We start from the raw sequence: 18,624 nt of genomic DNA, 5'->3' as shown, positions 1-18,624 counted from the left end.
TGTATCTTGGTGGGGATTTTTTGTATGGAACAGAAATGTACTTTTTCAAATATTTCTATTTATGGTCCTCATTAGCAACTTTGTGAAAAAAGAAATGTATAAAATAAAGATAGAACTGCTCCCACTAAGAGCAGTTCCAAACAGATGTTACCATGCTTAAATCTAAGTTTATCTTTTAGCGTATGTTGCATGATGGTAATTTGAAAAAATAAATAAATTCATGTCCTAATGTACAGTATTTAGAATAAGCAGGTTGAGGATTGCAACTTTAACCTACAAATATCTAACATACAAGTGCAGAAATTGAAATTAGATATATTCGTATGTGCTACTATGCTTTCATATTAGTAGTCTATAAACTACAAAGTTTAATTACGGTACTACAATATATTTAACAGCAGAACATAGTACCTAGGAATTGAGGCAATGAGCAATAAATTCTTAAACATGTGAATTAGATGTATATTAGCATTTATTTAAATCATATACTGCTATTCTACATGCAAATTAAAAGTCAATTACTGTCATTAATGCAATTAAGAACTGTGCAAGTGGCTTTTCAGAGTAATTTGCAAGAACAGTTGGAGTGGGGGCAAATCCAGACTACAGTCCTGGGGATTGATTGATTGATTATTTCATGTTTCTAAACCACCCATTTCTCTCAAAGTGAATTTAGATTTCCTACCTAGAGGCATACGTGGTGATCCTATTGCAGACTGATTTACCTTATCTCCTATCTCACTATCTTCTGTCTGTATTGATAAAAAAAAAGTCTCCTATAAATTCCTCACAACCACATTGCAATTCCAAACCAGAAATTGTTGCTTACTTTTTACTTTGATGTAGTGTTTCAATTTGTTTCTCAGTTTAGTGGAACTTGGTTTTCTATTGAAAATTATCTGCAGTATTCTTATTCACTTCACTATGTGTGTTTTTAGGAAGCAAGAAGCAATATACAAAAGGTGAAATGAGATTGTCAGGAGCTGTGAGCATTTTTTTTTCTATGAGTGGTGAGCATGAAGCTTTATTTACACAACTACATGGACATCAATTTACTGATGTCATAAACTATCTTTATTCTTCCAAATATATATGTTTTTTTAACAGAAAGGCCTATTTTGTTTCTATAGAACACCCAAGGGAGAAGGATATACACCTAGCATTTTAATTAAATTGATTAAAAATCACAATTCTTACCTGATTCATTTACATCTAATCTGCAGGAGAAAAGCAGCAACATGACTTCATATAGTTCTCATTACCTACATTGTTAACAAAGAATGAAAAAAGTGTTCTGTTATATTTAAACAGAATACTGGACTTTCCATTATACTTACTGTTCCAAAATGATAAATACAGAAAGGACATTTGAGAACATCCAACTTATATAGTAACATCGTCAGAGCAACCAAAAGGTTCATTGGATTTTCAATGGCTGGATGCCAAGGCTTTATAATCAGTGGAGCACATCTGGAAAAGGAAAATTCAAATGCAAGAGACCCAAGGGGGTTGGAAAAAAATGCTTGATTATATATGAAATCATCCAAGGGTAGCAAGGACCAAGTCTGTACAAGTAGAAGTAATTCTATAACTAGTCAACTTACTAATTGGGTAACAGATTGCTAGGAACACTAAACATAAAATATATAATATCTAAAACTGCCTTAAATGATTCTCCTTGATCTTCCCCTCTAATATAACTATCATCAAAAATAGTGTTTTCTGAGGAAATATATTCTGTACATTAAACAAATAACTGAATATTACATAATATCACATACCTTAATCAGTAAGTCACATAAATCAAATAACCACAATTGTTCTTTCTAGCTGGAAACAGACAAGACTACTCAGTTTCACACTCTTGGCTTTTATTTGCTTTCTAATCTCTCCCCTGCTCTTGAAAGCACAGCCCAAGGCTGGGTGCTACACAAACAAGTTACTCTCCTGAAATCCCCATGTTTCCAATCTCTCCTCTCTGTGGGTGAGGAGAAGGGGGGGGGAAGCATGTGATTTCTGTAGACAATCTTTCTCTTGCCCACTGGCAGCATAATTATATTGCTTGTGATGTGTAGAAGACAGTTACTCTCCTAAAATCCCTCTCCAATCTCTCTGTTTTGCAAGGGGGGAAGAGAAAGGAAAAAGAAAAAAATGGCAGGTCAAGCACAGGATAATGCATATAGACTGATCACATGACTGCGGGACACTGCAAAGGTTGTAAGTGGTCCATAGAGATATTTTTTCAGCACTTTCATAACTTCAAATAATTGCTGAATAAACGGTTGGTAAGCAAGGACTGCCTGTATCGAGAGCAGAGTAACAGTTCTGCTAATGTCTTTAGTGTCATTTTCAGAATGAAATTATGAGGTATTTTTACTTAGCCTTATGTTCTTTATACTTCATGATTCCATCTTATAGCTTTACCGTCTGTCTGAAGCTGACGAGAGAAATCATCCTAAAGTATGAAGTGGCATCATATGATGATACAGATATCCATAAGAAGCTCAGTCCAATAAGTTGAATTTTCTGTGAGTCTCACATCTTGTTGTTAGTTGCGAAGTCGTGTCTGACCCATCGCGACCCCATGGACAATGTTCCTCCAGGCCTTCCTGTCCTCTACCGTAATCTTCTGGAGTCCATTTAGGCTCACGCCTACTGCTTCAGTGACTCCAGCCAGCCACCTCATTCTCTGTCATCCCCTTCTTCTCTTGCCCTCAACCTTTCCCAGCATGAGGCTCTTCTCCAGTGAGTCCTTCCTTCTCATTAGGTGGCCAAAGTATTTGAATTTCAAATTCAGGATCTGGCCTTCTAAAGAGCAGTCAGGGTTGATCTCCGCTAGGACTGACCGGTTTCATCGCCTTGCAGTCCAAGGGACTCGCAGGAGTCTTCTCCAGCACCATAGTTCAAAGGCCTCAATTCTTTGTCGCTCAACCTTTCTTATGGTCCAACTTTCACAGCCATACATTGCAAATGGGAAGACCATAGCCTTGACCATATGCACTTTTGTTGGCAGGGTGATGTCTCTGCTTTTTAGTGTCCTGTCTAGATTTGCCATGGCTTTCCTCCCCAGGAGCAAGCGTCTTTTAATTTCTTGGCTGCAGTCCCCGTCTATGGTGATCTTGGAGCCCAGAAAAATAAAATCTGTCACTACCTCCATTTCCTCCCCATCTATTTGCCAGGAATTGAGAGGGCCGGATATCATGATCTTGGTTTTCTTAATGTTTAGTTTCAACCCAACTTTTGCACTCTCCTTCTTCACTCTCAACAAGAGGCTCTTTAGTTCCTCTGTCTCACATCTTATTTAGGGCCAATTTCATAATTGAGTTCAAGACTGAACTGTCAACAATCCCACAGAATGTCTTCCACTAGCTAAAGCCTCACTCTGCATAAACAGTATAATCACAATTATCACCAAGATTACAGTGCAAGTAACACATTTTGTGTCTAATAGCTATTGAACACAGCTTAAAAACATTACTATAAAAATGTAGTAGTTATAGAGTTTTAATGGAAAAAATATATCTGGTCAATAAACAAAGAGCTTCACTAACTCCTGGCTCAGATACAAGCTCTCCTTAAGGACTAAGATTTAGCTTTGCCTAACCTTCCATGGCTTTGGATATAAGTACCTGGAGACAAATCTGCTGCCATATAAATTACTTATTATTAGTTCACATATGCAATCTATTTATTTGGGAAGCTTAATGAAGTTTACATATTGCTCCTAGCAGACACTAATCAAATTGTGGTTAACTGTGATCGGAAAAGATTTATAAATGTGTCAAAAGGCATCCACTCTAATCTCAGACCTATCTATCTTGCTCTGTTTCCAATGGCAGTCAGCTTCTAGAAAGCTTACAGTTCTTTTTTCAATTTACATCTGAAGCATCTGATGCCTATTGGTTATGAACATGGGATTTAATCCAGGGGTCTAGCAGAGGAATTCTGGGAGTTGAAGTCCACAAGTCTTAAAGTTGTCAAGATTGCAGACCCTTGATTTAGTCAATCATAGGTACTTTTATCTCATGGTCATTATTTACGCTTATTCATAAAACTAATTAATCAGTGGACTCCTATTCCCTCACTAAGAATAATTTCAATTTAAAAGAAATGATTCTGATTTAGCCAGTTATTTATACTATAATACAGGGACGTGGTGGCTCAGTGGGTTAGGACGCTGAGCTTGTCGATCAGAAGGTCAGCAGTTTGGCGGGTCGAATCCCGAGTGCCGCATAGCAGAGTGAGCGCCTGTTACTCGTCCCAGCTTCTGCCAACCTAGCAGTTCGAAAGCACGTAAAAATGCAAGTAGAAAAATAGGGACCACTACGGTGGGAAGGTAACAGCGTTCCGTGCGCCTTTGGCGTCTAGTCATGCCAGCCACATGACCATGGAGACGTCCTCGGACAAGCGCTGGCTCTTCGGCTTTGAAACGGAGATGAGCACCGGCCCCTAGAGTCGGAAACGACTAGCACACATGTGCGGGGGAACCTTTACCTTTACCTTATACTATAATAGGAATTTATTTTTTTTACTTCGTGTGGTGCAAACAAATACATTGTGATTTGCTTGAAAACTATGGCTAAAAATCGCTGCTCAGCAGAATGCAGATATTTCACATTTGGCTTCAGTTAGTTAGCACTAGAAGTATAAAAATCGTATGTCCTGTTCCCCTCATTCTTCTTCATTCATTTCAGCTTCACACCATTTTTACAAGTAACTCATTTCAAAAATAAATAAAAGCAGTACTCGACTTACGATCACAACTAAGCCCAACATTTCTGTTGGCTAAGTGAGACATTTGTTGAGTCTTGCCCCATTTTACGACCTTTCCTGCCACAGTTATTAAGTGAATCGCTGCAATGGTTAAGTGAGTAACACAGGTGTTAAGTGAATGTGGATTCCCCATTGATGTTGCTTGTCAGAAGTTCACAAAAGGAGATCACATGACCCAGGACACTGCAAGTTATAAATGCGTGCCAGTTGCCAAGTGCCCAAATTTTGATCACATGACCCTGGGGGGTGCTGCAACAGTTATAAGTGTGAAAAACAGTTTTTTTTTTAGTGTTATTGTATCTTCGAAAGGTCACTAAATGAACTGTAGTAAATCAAGGACTACCTGTGTACAGTATTGTGACATTCCCTTTAGTCTTTCAATGGGGCAGGGGCGGAGCAGGGATGGGGCGGTTTTGGAGCACTCGCCATCACTGATCTAGATTATCCTGAATATAAGCAGAAGGGTGATAGTTGGTATTAAGTGATCACGGAAATTTAAGAGACACCAGTCTATCAGCTAAACTTCATTTATTTGTACCCTAAGAGAAATATAAGCATATTGGAAAATGATTTTTTTAAAAAAACTGAATTTGTAGATGGAGAAGACCTGAGAGCTGTGAATGTGAGCTTAATAGGTGGAAGTTAAAACCACATGAGAATTGTTCGGATTTCAAAGCTTATTTCATGGAAATAAAATAAAGGTAAGGAACAATATATTTAAAAAGAGAGTGGTGTCCCACTCTATCAGGCAAAAAACGCTATTGGCAAACCTGATTTCCACTTCCATACGTAAAACACACATCTGCACCTCATTGGGGAATTAGGGAACTTAATTTTCATTAAATCTGTTTTTCCCCCCTATGGTTAGTACCCCCCTTCATGGATTACTGCCTTGTCGTGGCGAAGGGGCTTGCGTAATTCAATGAAGCTATGAGCTATGCCGTGCAGGGCCACCCAAGACGGAAAGGTCATAGCAGAGAGTTCTGACAAAACGTGATCCACTGGAGAAGGAAATGGCAAACCACTCCAGTATCTTTGCCATGAAAACCCTATGGACAGTACCAAAAGGCAAAACGATATGACGCTGGAAGATGAGCCCCTCAGGTCGGAAGGCGTCCAATATGCTACTGAGGAAGAGCAGAGGGCTAGTACTAGTAGCGCCAGAAAGAATGAAGCGACTGGGCCAAAGCCGAAAGGACGCTCAGCTGTGGATATGTCTGGTGGTGAAAGGAAAGTCCGATGCTGTAAAGATTTTTTCTCCATAGGAACCTGGAATGTAAGATCCATGAATCAAGGCAAGCTGGACGTGGTCAAACAAGAGATGACAAGACTGAACATCGACATCTTAGGTATCAGCGAACTAAAATGGACAGGAATGGGTGAATTTAATTCAGATGACCATCAGGTATACTACTGCGGGCAAGAATCCCTCAGAAGAAATGGAGTAGCCTTCATAGTCAATAAAAGAGTAGGAAAAGCAATACTGGGATACAATCCTCAAAATGACAGAATGATCTCAGTTCGAATCCAAGGCAAACCATTCAATATCACAGTAGTCCAAGTCTATGCCCCAACCACCGGTGCTGAAGAGGATGAAATTGACCGGTTCTACGAAGCCCTACAGCACCTTATAGAACTAACACCAAAAAATGATGTCCTTATCATCATGGGGGATTGGAATGCTAAAGTAGGAAGCCAAAAGATAACCAGAATAACAGGCAAGTTTGGCCTTGGAGTACAAAATGAAGCAGGGCACAGGCTGATAGAATTTTGTCAAGAGAATACGATGATCATAGCAAACACTCTTTTCCAACAACCCAAGAGACGGCTCTACACATGGACATCACCAGACGGTCAACACAGAAATCAGATTGACTATATGCTCTGCAGCCAAAGATGGAGAAGCTCTATACAGTCAGTAAAAACAAGACCAGGAGCTGACTGTGGCTCAGACCATGAGCTTCTTGTTGCAAAGTTTAGGCTTAAACTGAAGAAAGTAGGGAAAAGCACTAGGCCAGTCAGGTATGAATTAAATCATATCCCTGTTGAATATACAGTAGAGGTGACAAATAGATTTAAGGAATTAGATCTGATAGACAGGGTGCCTGAAGAACTATGGACAGAGGTTCGCAACATTGTACAAGAGGTAGCAACTAAAACCACCCCAAAGAAAAAGAAATGCAAGAAAGCAAAATGGCTGTCTGAGGAAGCTTTGCAAATAGCTGAGGAAAGGAGGGAAGCAAAAGGCAAGGGAGAAAAAGAAAGATACGCCCAATTGAATGCAGAATTCCAGAGAATAGCTAGAAGAGATAAGAATGCCTTCTTAAATGAACAGTGCAAAGAAATAGAAGAAAACAATAGAATAGGGAGGACCAGAGATCTTTTCAAGAAAATTGGAGAGATGAAGGGAACGTTCAATGCAAAAATGGGCATGATAAAGGACCAAAATGGCAGGGACCTAACAGAGGCAGAAGAGATTAAGAAGAGATGGCAAAATTACACAGAAGAACTATACAAGAATGAGCTTAACGTCCCTGATAATCACAATGAGGTGGTCATTGACCTCGAGCCAGACATCCTAGAATGTGAAGTGAAGTGGGCCTTAGAAAAGCTGAGCAACAACAAAGCTACTGGAGGTGACAGTATTCCAGCTGAGCTATTCAAAATCTTAAAAGACGATGCAGTAAAAGTGCTACACTCAATTGGCCAGCAAATTTGGAAAACTCAACAGTGGCCACAGGATTGGAAAAGATCAGTTTACATTCCAATTCCAAAGAAAGGCAGTGCCAAAGAATGTTCAAACTATCGCACCATTGCACTCATTTCTCATGCTAGTAAAGTTATGCTTAAAATCCTACAAGCTAGACTCCAGCAGTATGTGGATCGAGAACTACCAGAAGTGCAGGCAGGATTTCGAAGAGGCAGAGGAACTAGAGATCAAATTGCCAACATACGCTGGATCATGGAGAAAGCTAGGGAGTTCCAGAAAAACATCTACTTCTGCTTCATTGACTATGCTAAAGCCTTTGATTGTGTGGATCATAACAAACTGTGGCAAGTTCTTAAGGAGATGGGAGTACCAGAACATCTTATTTGTCTCTTGAGAAACCAATATGCGGGCCAAGAAGCAACAGTGAGAACTGGACACGGAACCACTGATTGGTTCAAAATTGGGAAAGGAGTCCGGCAAGGCTGTATACTGTCGCCTTGCCTATTTAACTTATATGCAGAGCACATCATGAGAAAGGCAGGGCTAGATGAATCAAAAGTTGGAATTAAGATTGCTGGAAGAAATATCAACAACCTAAGATATGCAGATGATACCACTCTAATGGCAGAAAGTGAAGAGGAACTGAAGAGTCTCTTGTTGCGAGTGAAGAAGGAGAGTGCAAAAGTTGGGTTGAAACTAAACATTAAGAAAACCAAGATCATGGCATCCGGCCCTCTCAATTCCTGGCAAATAGATGGGGAAGAAATGGAGGTAGTGACAGATTTTATTTTCCTGGGCTCCAAGATCACTGCAGATGGGGACTGTAGTCAAGAAATTAAAAGATGCTTGCTCCTCGGGAGGAAAGCCATGGCAAATCTAGACAGGACACTAAAAAGCAGAGACATCACCCTGTCAACAAAAGTGCGTATAGTCAAGGCTATGGTCTTCCCAGTTGCAATGTATGGCAGTGAAAGTTGGACCATAAGAAAGGCTGAGCGCAAAAGAATTGAGGCCTTTGAACTATGGTGCTGGAGAAGACTCCTGCGAGTCCCTTGGACTGCAAGGCGATCAAACCGGTCAGTCCTAGAGGAGATCAACCCTGACTGCTCTTTAGAAGGCCAGATCCTGAAGCTAAAACTCAAATACTTTGGCCACCTAATGAGGAGGAAGGACTCACTGGAGAAGAGCCTAATGCTGGGAAAGATTGAGGGCAATAGAAGAAGGGGACGACAGAGAATGAGGTGGCTGGATGGAGTTACTGAAGCAGTAGGCGTGAGCTTAAATGGACTCCAGAAGATGGTAGAGGACAGGAAAGCCTGGAGGAACATTGTCCATAGGGTCGCGATGGGTTGGACACGACTTCGCAACTAACAACAACAACAATGGTTAGTACTAATTATTATCTAGAAATCTCATCGCATTATGATAAAGCTGCTATGGGTAGTCCTCGACTTATGACCACAATCAAGCCCAAGGTTTATGCTGCTGAGACATTTGTTACATGAATTTTGCCCCATTTTACAACCTTTCTTGCCATAGCTGCTAAATGAATCACTGTAGTTGTTAAGTTAGTAACATTGTCAAGTGAATCGGGCTTCCTCATTGACTTTGCTTATCAGGAGGCAAAATGTACTCGCATGACCCGGGGACACTGCAGTCATGATAAATATGAACTAATTGCCAAGCGTCCGAATTTTGATCACATAACCAAGGGGATGCAGGTACAGCATTAAGTGTGAAAAATGGTAATAAGTCCCTTTTTTCAGTGTCGTTGTAACTTCAAACAGTCATTAAATGAACTGTTTCTAAGTCAATGACTACCTGTTTTCTATTTCTTGGCAATCTATTCAAACCCACCTTGCAGCTTTATACAACCCATCTCATTTTACTTTCTACTTGCCCCCATTCATCTTTTCTCCTCTCCTTTTTTAAATTTTGTCTGACTATTTCAACTTTGTCCTGAAATAAATAAGTCCACAGTTGATCCTATTCATGATCCCATTCAAAATGCCCTATCCTTTTTCTGGGAAGTCTATAACCTTGACTGAATTTCCAGCTGGCACTTAAGTCTAGCCTCTTGTTTACCAGAGAAACATCGTATTTATACATGAATGTCAACAATTTCAAGGATGGGCAGGAATTGCACAGTTCCACCACAGTAACAGACTAAAATCAAATGGAATATATTCAGGTCCAGGTATAAAACAAATTTAAATTTATTTTATTTTATTTTATTTTATTTTTAAAAGCTGCAAAGTTTCTTGTGTAAGTGCTTGTATTAGGTAATATACAACAGGTTCTGGGTAATTATTTAAAGAGAATAGTTCTGAAACCCCCTAAACAAGTGTGTTTAATTACTTCATATTCCATTAAATTATTTTCTTTTTAAAGTGAAATAAATCGAGATTATCTTTCTACTTTTATCTGAAATAAACATAAATCCTGAAAGTTAAGGCTTAGATAAAAAAATGTTTCTATGTTTTCAATTTATTTTTGTATCATATTATGAAAAAGGAAAAAGTAAAGAAAATAAAAATACACTGCTGAAGTATATGCTATATTTTACTAGTTTTCTGCAAAATATTTAGATTTACAGGTCACAAATTGTAGGTATTACAAAGGCATTTAAAATTAATCTAAAAAACAACTACATATGTCTAATTATAATATTTATAAAGCCGCCTAGAGTTGTCAGCAATAATACACAGTAAATGATATTTTATCAGATAGCAATGTTATTATTAGTTTTTTCCACAAGATGGCACCCTAGGCCCATTCTTTCTTATACAAATTAAACTAACCAGGATTTTATAGTATACCCGGTATTATGTGGGTGCATTCTAGCTATTTCTACTTCTGAATTCAGTGAACTATCATTTTAAATGTCCCTGAAATACATATGTCTTATCTATGTAACAGAAGTAATTCTTGCCAAATCATCAGGAAATTGGTTTGTTTTTTCCACAGAAGATGATAGGTACTTCACTGGTGTGTTTCTTAAACCTTCAAGTTCATGATGTGTAATTTCCTCAGGGGAAAAAGCAACACTTCAAAATACAGTTCGAAATTCAGTAGTGCCTATTCATCTAACTAACCTTTCTATCTTTCTAGCCCAAACCCTGTTATATTCCACTCCATCCTATGGCGCACAAATGTCTTTTAAAAGAAATTGAGTATTCTCATAAACAAGCAATGATTTTACCTACCCATTAAGACGTATTGCATAATACTGCACACACTAAACAAATGCAGAATGACTAATAGCATCTTAGCATTAAATCTCCATGTTTCATATTATGCCATGACTGTAATATCGTGTTTGTTAATACTGTTACTTCTTGCTGGCCTGATTTTCACATTATGCTAACCTGACAGGCTAGTTTACATAAAACATTAAGCCATAACGGATGGATTCACACTAATCCAAGGCATAAGAAACTATTTCATGTATTATGACAACCCATTGTGTACTTAGGTAGTTTGCCCTTCACAAGCTTATAAAATCATTCCAATACAACGTGAACATTTTAAGCATTTTTCCCCAGATTAGGCTGTTAAACTCATAATCATAAAAAAAACCTATGAGAAAGGAATTGTGCAAAACATTCTATAAAATCCATAGAGTCTCCAGTTAAATGGAAATAATGATCCACTGAACAAAGGAGTTGACCATGCTTGTGTTTCATACAGACATGGTTGGTTGCTAGGAGCAGCACCTTCAAATAGAATCTTTGCATTCTTGCCTAGTTAGCTTCCTAAAGTATTTGCTGTAGCATTGCTATATTTCTTCTCTTCACTTTATATACAGTATATATTTAACACGACAGACTTCTATAAAAAACAGTTTGTGCTTCCCTGTTTAGACATGTAAACTTGTTTTAAAATAGAATAGAATAGACCTGGAAGGGACCTTGGAGGTCTTCTAGTCCAGCACCCTGCTCAAGCAGGAGAACCTATATACAATCTCAGACAAGTTACTGTCTAGCTAGCCTCTTCTTAAAAATCTCCAGTGATGGAGCGCCCATGATTTCTGGAGGCAAGCTGTTCCACTGGTTAATTGTCCTCACTATTAGGAAATTTCTCCTTAATTCCAGATTGCTTCTATCTCTGATCAGTTTCCAACCATTGTTTCTTGTCCTGCCCTCTGATGCTTTGGTGAATGATGTGACCTCCTCTTCTTTGTGGCAGCCCCTCAAATACTGGAATACTGCTATCATGTCTCCCCTATTTCTTCTTTTCTTTAGACTAGCCAAACCCAAGTCCTGCAGCCATTCTTCATATGTTTTACTCTTCAAGCCTTTGATCATCTTAGTTGTTCTTTCTGAATTTTTTCCAAACCCTCAACATCTTTTTTGTGATATGGTGACCAAAATTGGCTGCAGTATTCTAGGTGTGGTTTTATAAAGCAGTACTAATATCTTGCGTGATTTTGATTCTATGTCTCTGTTTATACAACTCAGGATTGTATTAGCCTTTTTGGCGGCTGCTGCACACTGCTGGCTCAATTAAGTGATCGTCCACTAGGATCGTCCCTCTCACATTTACTGTTTTTAAGCCCATTCTGTACTTGTACCTTTGATTTTTCCTGGCTAAATGTAAAACTTTGCTTTTCTGCAAACTGAAACTCATTTTGTTTGATGGGGCCCATTGTTCAAGTTTGTCAAGATATTTTTGGATCCTGAGTTTGTCTTCTAGGGTGTTGGCTATTCCTGCCAGTTTGGTGTCATCTGCAGATTTGATGAGTTCCCCTTCAATTCCCTCATCTAAGTCATTGATGAAGATATTGAAGAGTACTGGGCCTAAGATGGAACCTTGTGGTACCCTACTGCTTACTTCTCTCCATGTGCATGTAGTGCCATTGAGGACTACTCAGTGAGTATGGTTTGAAAGCCAGCTACAGATCCATCCGGTGGTGATATTGTCTATTCCACCTTTTTCTAGCTTAACAAGGAGTAGGTTGTGGTCTACTTTATCAAATACATTAAAAGTGAAGGTAAAGGTTCCCCCGCACATGCCTGCTAGTCGTTTCTGACTCTAGGGGCTGGTGCTCATCTCCGTTTCAAAGCTGAAGAGCCAGCGCTTGTCTGAGGATGTCTCTGTGGTCATGTGGCCGGCATGACTAGACGCCAAAGGCACACAGAACGCTGTTACCTTCCCACCATAGTGGTCCCTATTTTTCTACTTGCATTTTTTACATGCTTTCGAACTGCTAGGTTGGCAGAAGCTGGGACGGGTAACAGGCGCTCACTCTGTTACGCGGCACTCGGGATTCAACCTGCCAAACTGCCGACCATCTGATCGACAAGCTCAGCATCCTAACCCACTGAGCCACCGCGTCCCTACATCAAATACATTACTGAAGGCTAAGTATACTACGTCCACAGTATTTTGCTGGTCTAGTAGTTTAGTCACTTGGTCAAAGAATGAAATAAGATTGGTTTGGCATGATCTGTTTTTAACAAACCTGTGCTGGCTACTGGTTATAACTTTGTTTGCTTCCAGTTGTTCGCAGATCTGTTTTTTTATTATCTTTTCTAGGATCTTCCCAGGTATGTTAAACTGATTGGTCTGTAGTTTCGTGGGTCCATTTATTTTCCTTTCTGAAAGAGGGGAATCACATCAGCCCTTTTCCAATCCTCAAGTACTTCTCCAGTGCTCCAGGATTTGTGGTGGTGCAATGGTTCTGAGATAACATCTGCCAGCTCCTTCAGAACTCTGGGAGGCCCCGGTGATTTATATTAATCAAGGTTGGATAGGTGTTCTCTTACCATTTTCTTGCTTATTTTAATTTTTGTTTCTAATTTCTCTTTTGCAGTGGGTTTTTTGGTATGTTGGGCTATAGTTTCTTTTTGTGTGAAGACTAAGGCAGGTCTAGATCTCATAGTCTCATGGTTTCTAGCCCAGCATTTCAAGCATTACACCAAACTGGCTCTCACCATAAAACAACAAAAATTTTATCTTCTGTCTGTAACGTTTTCTTCAGACCTCCTTACAGATGAAAGTTGAACAAATTCATGATTTTCAATTGCTATAGGTCACAAAGCTGTTAGTAGAACAACCATTTAATAAACCAGTTCAAGTACAATCTATTATTGAACATAGTGTTCAAGAATCAGGAAGTTCAGGTATTTTTTCTCTGTTAGGAAAGACTAAAACTATTCTTATGTAATTAGTAACCATGGGGAAATAAGATAATTGGACTAATGAATGTAGGACTGAATAGCATTGTTCTTTGGTTTGGCCAAACCTAACAATATAATTATTAATAACAGATTTTTTAAAAAAACAAGTTCCATGGATAATATAAAACTCGGAAGCAAACTTCTTATCAGAGAATAAAAAGTTATTCTCAGAAACGACTGCTTAACTGTCAAGTAATCTCAACATTCTTTCTAAGAAATTTAATGTACTGTAACTATGAAGTGTCCATGAAGAATAGAGTAGGATTCTTGAAAGGATACAAAGAGATAATATTGTAAAATTATCTCTTATACAAAGCAAAAGAAATATATTTTTCTTTTAGATTTATTCATTCTTTTGCCATTTTTCTTACTACAGAATTTACATATTTCTCTTCAAACTTTAAATTCAATGTGTTTTACAAAATAAAGTATTTAAAATCACACATTTATTTTATAGACAACTCAAATAATTTTCTCTCCATTCTGGGCATAGCTACTTGCCAACATTCACAATTTTTTATATAAATGTAATGGGGGGAAAAATGAGGACAGGACATTAAATTAATTGATTTATTTAAATAAGCATTTATTCCCAAATAATGTACCAAATCTAAAACTGGTCCTATGTTTTCATCCAGTAAGAAAATAGTACAGAAATCTTACATTCTTTCAATAACATTAGCATGTATTTGTGTGCCACCCTATTATGGTTTGTTGCACAATCAGCCAAATCTTGAGACGGGATTTGTTATTATTTTTATCTACCTATCGAGTCCCTGTAGAAATAATGCAAAGAAGAGGGATCAAGATAATGGGAATAGCTGATATAAGATGCAAATGACATGGTAGTAAAAGAGTTCACAAAGGACACTTGTTTATTTACTCAGGAGAGGCCACAGCAAAGAATGGAGTGGGCTTCTTGGACAACCAGACATAGCAAAATGTACACTGGACATCAACGACGTTTCAGACAGAATAATAATATTGAAAATCGAAGAAAAGAGAACACAAATCATTTGTACAATTATATGCCCCATACAATTATAATTACATAGAAGAACAAAAGGATGAGTTCTTTGATAAACTATCTGTGGAGATAGAGAAAGTGGAAGGTAACAATATATTGTACATAATGGGAGAGTTCAATAGAAGAGTGGGTACCAACAGAAGAGAGTATTAACAGTTCATCAGTCCACATGATGCTAAGAACAGGGAAAGGAACGAGAATGGGAAAAGGATACTGGACTTATGCAGCCCACACCAAATTTTTATCACTAACATTTTTGAACACAGAGACTCACAACGTTACACATGGTATAAATGGAATAACCAGCACTAAATGTCACATGGATTACATATTAACAAGAGTAAAAAGACGATTCAGAATACTTGATGCAAAAACTATCCCCAATGGAATATGTGACATCAGTCAGTCATAAGATTGGAGAGCTAACAGTAAGATATGACAACTCTAATATTAATAGAAAAATACCAAATAAAAACATGAATTAATTAAGAAAGCAAAACTTAAACAAGAAGTAATACACAAATTACAATAAAAGGTGGAGTCAGCATTTGGTCAACTGTCACTAAAGGGGTGGGAAATGTAGAGGATGAATGGAAGAACTACCCTGCTTAACATTGCAGAACTATACAGAAAGAGGAAAAAAGTAGGACTTCCGGTTTTGCGCAGTAGTGACCGGTCGCAGGCTTGTGGATTCTCTGCACCTCCGCGGCTAATTTTGCCCTTCCAGGGGACTCTAAATGGGTCTAAGTCGCCCCAGAGAGGTGACTAATAAAGAAGGGTGCTCCAATGATTCTGGAACAGTGGCAGCCATTCCGTTCAATTTGGGGAAAGCCTTCTCATCCAACAGGAGAAAGGCTGGCCGTATTGCATTGACCAGCCCAATGAACTTGTAGCCGAAGTCCAAAAGCACTAACCAGCACAACTGTGAATAGCGTGCTTGAAATAGGGTGAGGAATTTGATCTTCTCTTTTCTATTTTACATTTAATTTCCTGGAAAAGATCCCCAAGAAGCAAAATACCTTCGAAAGGGAAGGAGGGGGATTTCCACCCCACCCTCATACTAACTGTTCTGTACCAGCCTGCTACCAGCCCTGCAGAAAAGGCAGGGACAACCCCTTTACAAGAAGGCAAGAGGTTGGAACTAAGCCTGCCAAATTTATTAACATAAAACAGCAAACAGAGCAAAGAGAGCAAACACGAACCATGAAACAGGGGCTATTCAAACTGTTGCCTTCAGCAAACCAGCCCTCCCACACATTCCCCTTTTAAACAGTTCAGGGCGTGGCTTCTCTCTGCCTCCTTCCGAGGTGCCCCATTGCCTTCCTCTGTTTACTCCTGATTGACTGCCTCCTGCGTCGGGCGTCCTTGAACAGGGCCAGCTGTGGGTCATCTTCATCCATGCTGTCAGGCTCACACAGCTGGGTCTGCATCATGACCAGATGGGAGGGGCCTGGCTGAGGGCTCTGTGGAGCCTCAATATTATTCTCAGCAAGCTCTCCAACACCCCCCTCCTCCTCCTCTGAATCGTCCGACCCAACTGCCGAACCCACAGGCTGACCCTGAATCACAACACTAACGGAAGTGGCAAATTAATCATTTTCTGGAGGATCAAAATATATGGAAGTGAAATAAATATAAAACCTGAAACTTAAAGCTTAAATCTGGATAAATCTAAAATTGTTTTAATGGTTAAGACTCTCATTCAAAGATAATTGTTCATTTTGGAAATTGAAAAACAAATAGTTGCTGACACCTAGTGGCAAATGAAGCCTATGACAGCTATGACTTTAATATAAAACTTGGCAAAATCTGGGAAAAGCTAATCTGTGTCTGTGAACTTCAAAGCTTTAACAACAAAGAACAGCTATGACAAGAAAAGACAATAATCTGGGCTGTAGACAGAAAAAATCTTTTTTGAACTATTTGGATTACAAATATCTATCTAATTAGGACTCTAAAGCTATTTTCAGAGAAAAGAAAGGAAGAGGAAAACTTAACTTCTTGGCTATCATGGATCAGAGACATGTTGAAAGAACATATCAAGAAAACATAAATGCATCACAGGAAGAGATATATAGTATACTGCAACTAATTTAAACAACAATGACTTTAAACCACAAAGAAATCCAAAACAACTTTGAAAATATAAATCAATCTATTTCCAAGTTAACTCTACAACAACAAAAATTCCCAGAAAACAACAGAGAAGAAGCAGATAAAACAAATAAATAGATATAGAATTTAGAATAGAGACTTAAAGATGAAACTTAACAAAACAAGGAAACATGATTTAATCTTAGTGGGGAAAAAATTCACAAGAATTGGGGGGAAAACTTGTCCCTTAAGACTACAAAATAAATCTGAGGACAAGAAAACAGATTGGCTAAAATGGACTGTAGAGATGTCAGGAACATTGGAGAGACAGGAAATGATAAGAGAAGTGGAGAGAAAGAAAAAGAAAAAGATTTTCAACAAACATGGAAAGGCAGAAGTCCCGTACAAAGATACTTTTCCTGATTTACTTTATATATCTACAGCAACATTTATGAACATACGGAAAAACTTTTTGATTCAGCAAAATACACTGATTAAGAAAGAAAGACACTGGGCAAAAGAAAAAGACTAAAGTGGAAACTAAGAAAAATAGATGATGGAACTTACCAGAGAGAATACTATAAAAAGAAACATTTGTTCGAATACGGTTAAAGAAATAGAAAAGTTTTGGAATATATGTGTCACTCTAAGAGGGATGAATTCTCTAAATATAATATAGTATGCTTTTTTTGTTCTCTTTCCTGATATGAGTAATATAAAAAAACATAAAAAATGTTTTGAATAAGAGTTAAAGGACTAGATGACTAGATATATTAAATGAAATGTTTAAACATATTTTTAATTATGGTTAAAAAGAATAAGAAATTTAGGAAATAAATACATATTAGCTTAGGAGGGATATATACTGCTCAAAAAAATAAAGGGAACAGAAAATAAGACATCCTACTAATAAATACAGTACATTGTGTTGTTTAAGTGTTCCCTTTATTTTTTTTTTTGAGCAGTATATATTTTAAGTAGTATGTTATTTTTTAGGCTTTTTTACTCTTGCTTTTCTTTTTTTCTACTGTTTTATCTATTTCTTAAGAAATGTAAAAAAGGGAGATGGTTCATATGGAAAAATAGAGTTAAATTTTTAAATGTAATTAATTTTTGAGAAAATCTTAACCAGTAAGAATATATAGAATTTGGTGGGAGAAACAAATTAAAATAAGGACTGTAACAGAGATCTATGATAAGGCAACCAGAATGATTGGATAGAAAAGAAATATTATGTGATTATTATTTTTAGGACTATTGGGGAAAAATTATATATTTAACTGTTATTTATCAAAAACGATAAGAATTGTATTAACTCAATATTTGCAAAAAAGGATATTTTGGGAAAAGAGGAAATCAACTAAAACTACTATGTGGATTATGGATTATAGAAATCAATTGTCAGTGATTGTTTTACCAATGTAACCCAGACAACATACTGTTCACCAATTATTAGGTGATTTATAAATCAATAAAATATATTGCAAAACAAAAGAAAGAGGAAAAGTAGAAAAAAAACAGAATGGGACCAAAAGCACTGCATGATGGTGTGAAAAGGTTAAAGCAATTTTTTTACAAAAAATTATTTAAAAAAAGAATTATACAAATGTTGGATAAAATCAGGGAAAGAAGATTATATAAGCTACAGATTACAATGCAGAGATACCAACAGGATAATCAAGAAAGCAAAACAAAAATCCTGGGAGTGCTTCAGAAAATCGTTAGCAGATAAGAAGAGATCAGCCTGCAGAATGTTTTTCAAAATAGTCAAAAGTATATGGGAAAGAGAGGAGAATTATAACCGCATAGAAATAATCGATGAGAAGAACAGAAGGCTA

At 37.7% G+C, this 18,624-nt stretch overlaps 1 protein-coding gene across 8 annotated transcripts in view; it reads right to left on the bottom strand.

Annotated features, from left to right (window-relative positions):
* The window catches only part of STK33 (serine/threonine kinase 33), a 74,531-nt gene that overhangs the window by 42,882 nt on the left and 13,025 nt on the right, over nt 1-18,624 (bottom strand). For 4 of the 8 annotated variants that reach the window (XM_083368838.1, XM_083368836.1, XM_083368837.1 and 1 more), the window contains exon 2: nt 1,198-1,262. The exons of the other annotated variants lie outside the window; for them this stretch is intronic. The gene's annotated coding sequence lies outside the window, so the exon portion shown is untranslated. The remainder of the gene's footprint in view (nt 1-1,197; nt 1,263-18,624) is intronic. 8 annotated transcript variants of the gene reach the window in all.

The sequence above is a fragment of the Vipera ursinii genome (genome assembly GCF_947247035.1).
Source record: "Vipera ursinii genome assembly, chromosome: 1".
Lineage (NCBI taxonomy): Eukaryota > Metazoa > Chordata > Lepidosauria > Squamata > Viperidae > Vipera > Vipera ursinii.
The sequence above is the reverse complement of the archived record's forward strand: the minus strand, read 5'-3'. Positions and strand labels throughout refer to the sequence as shown.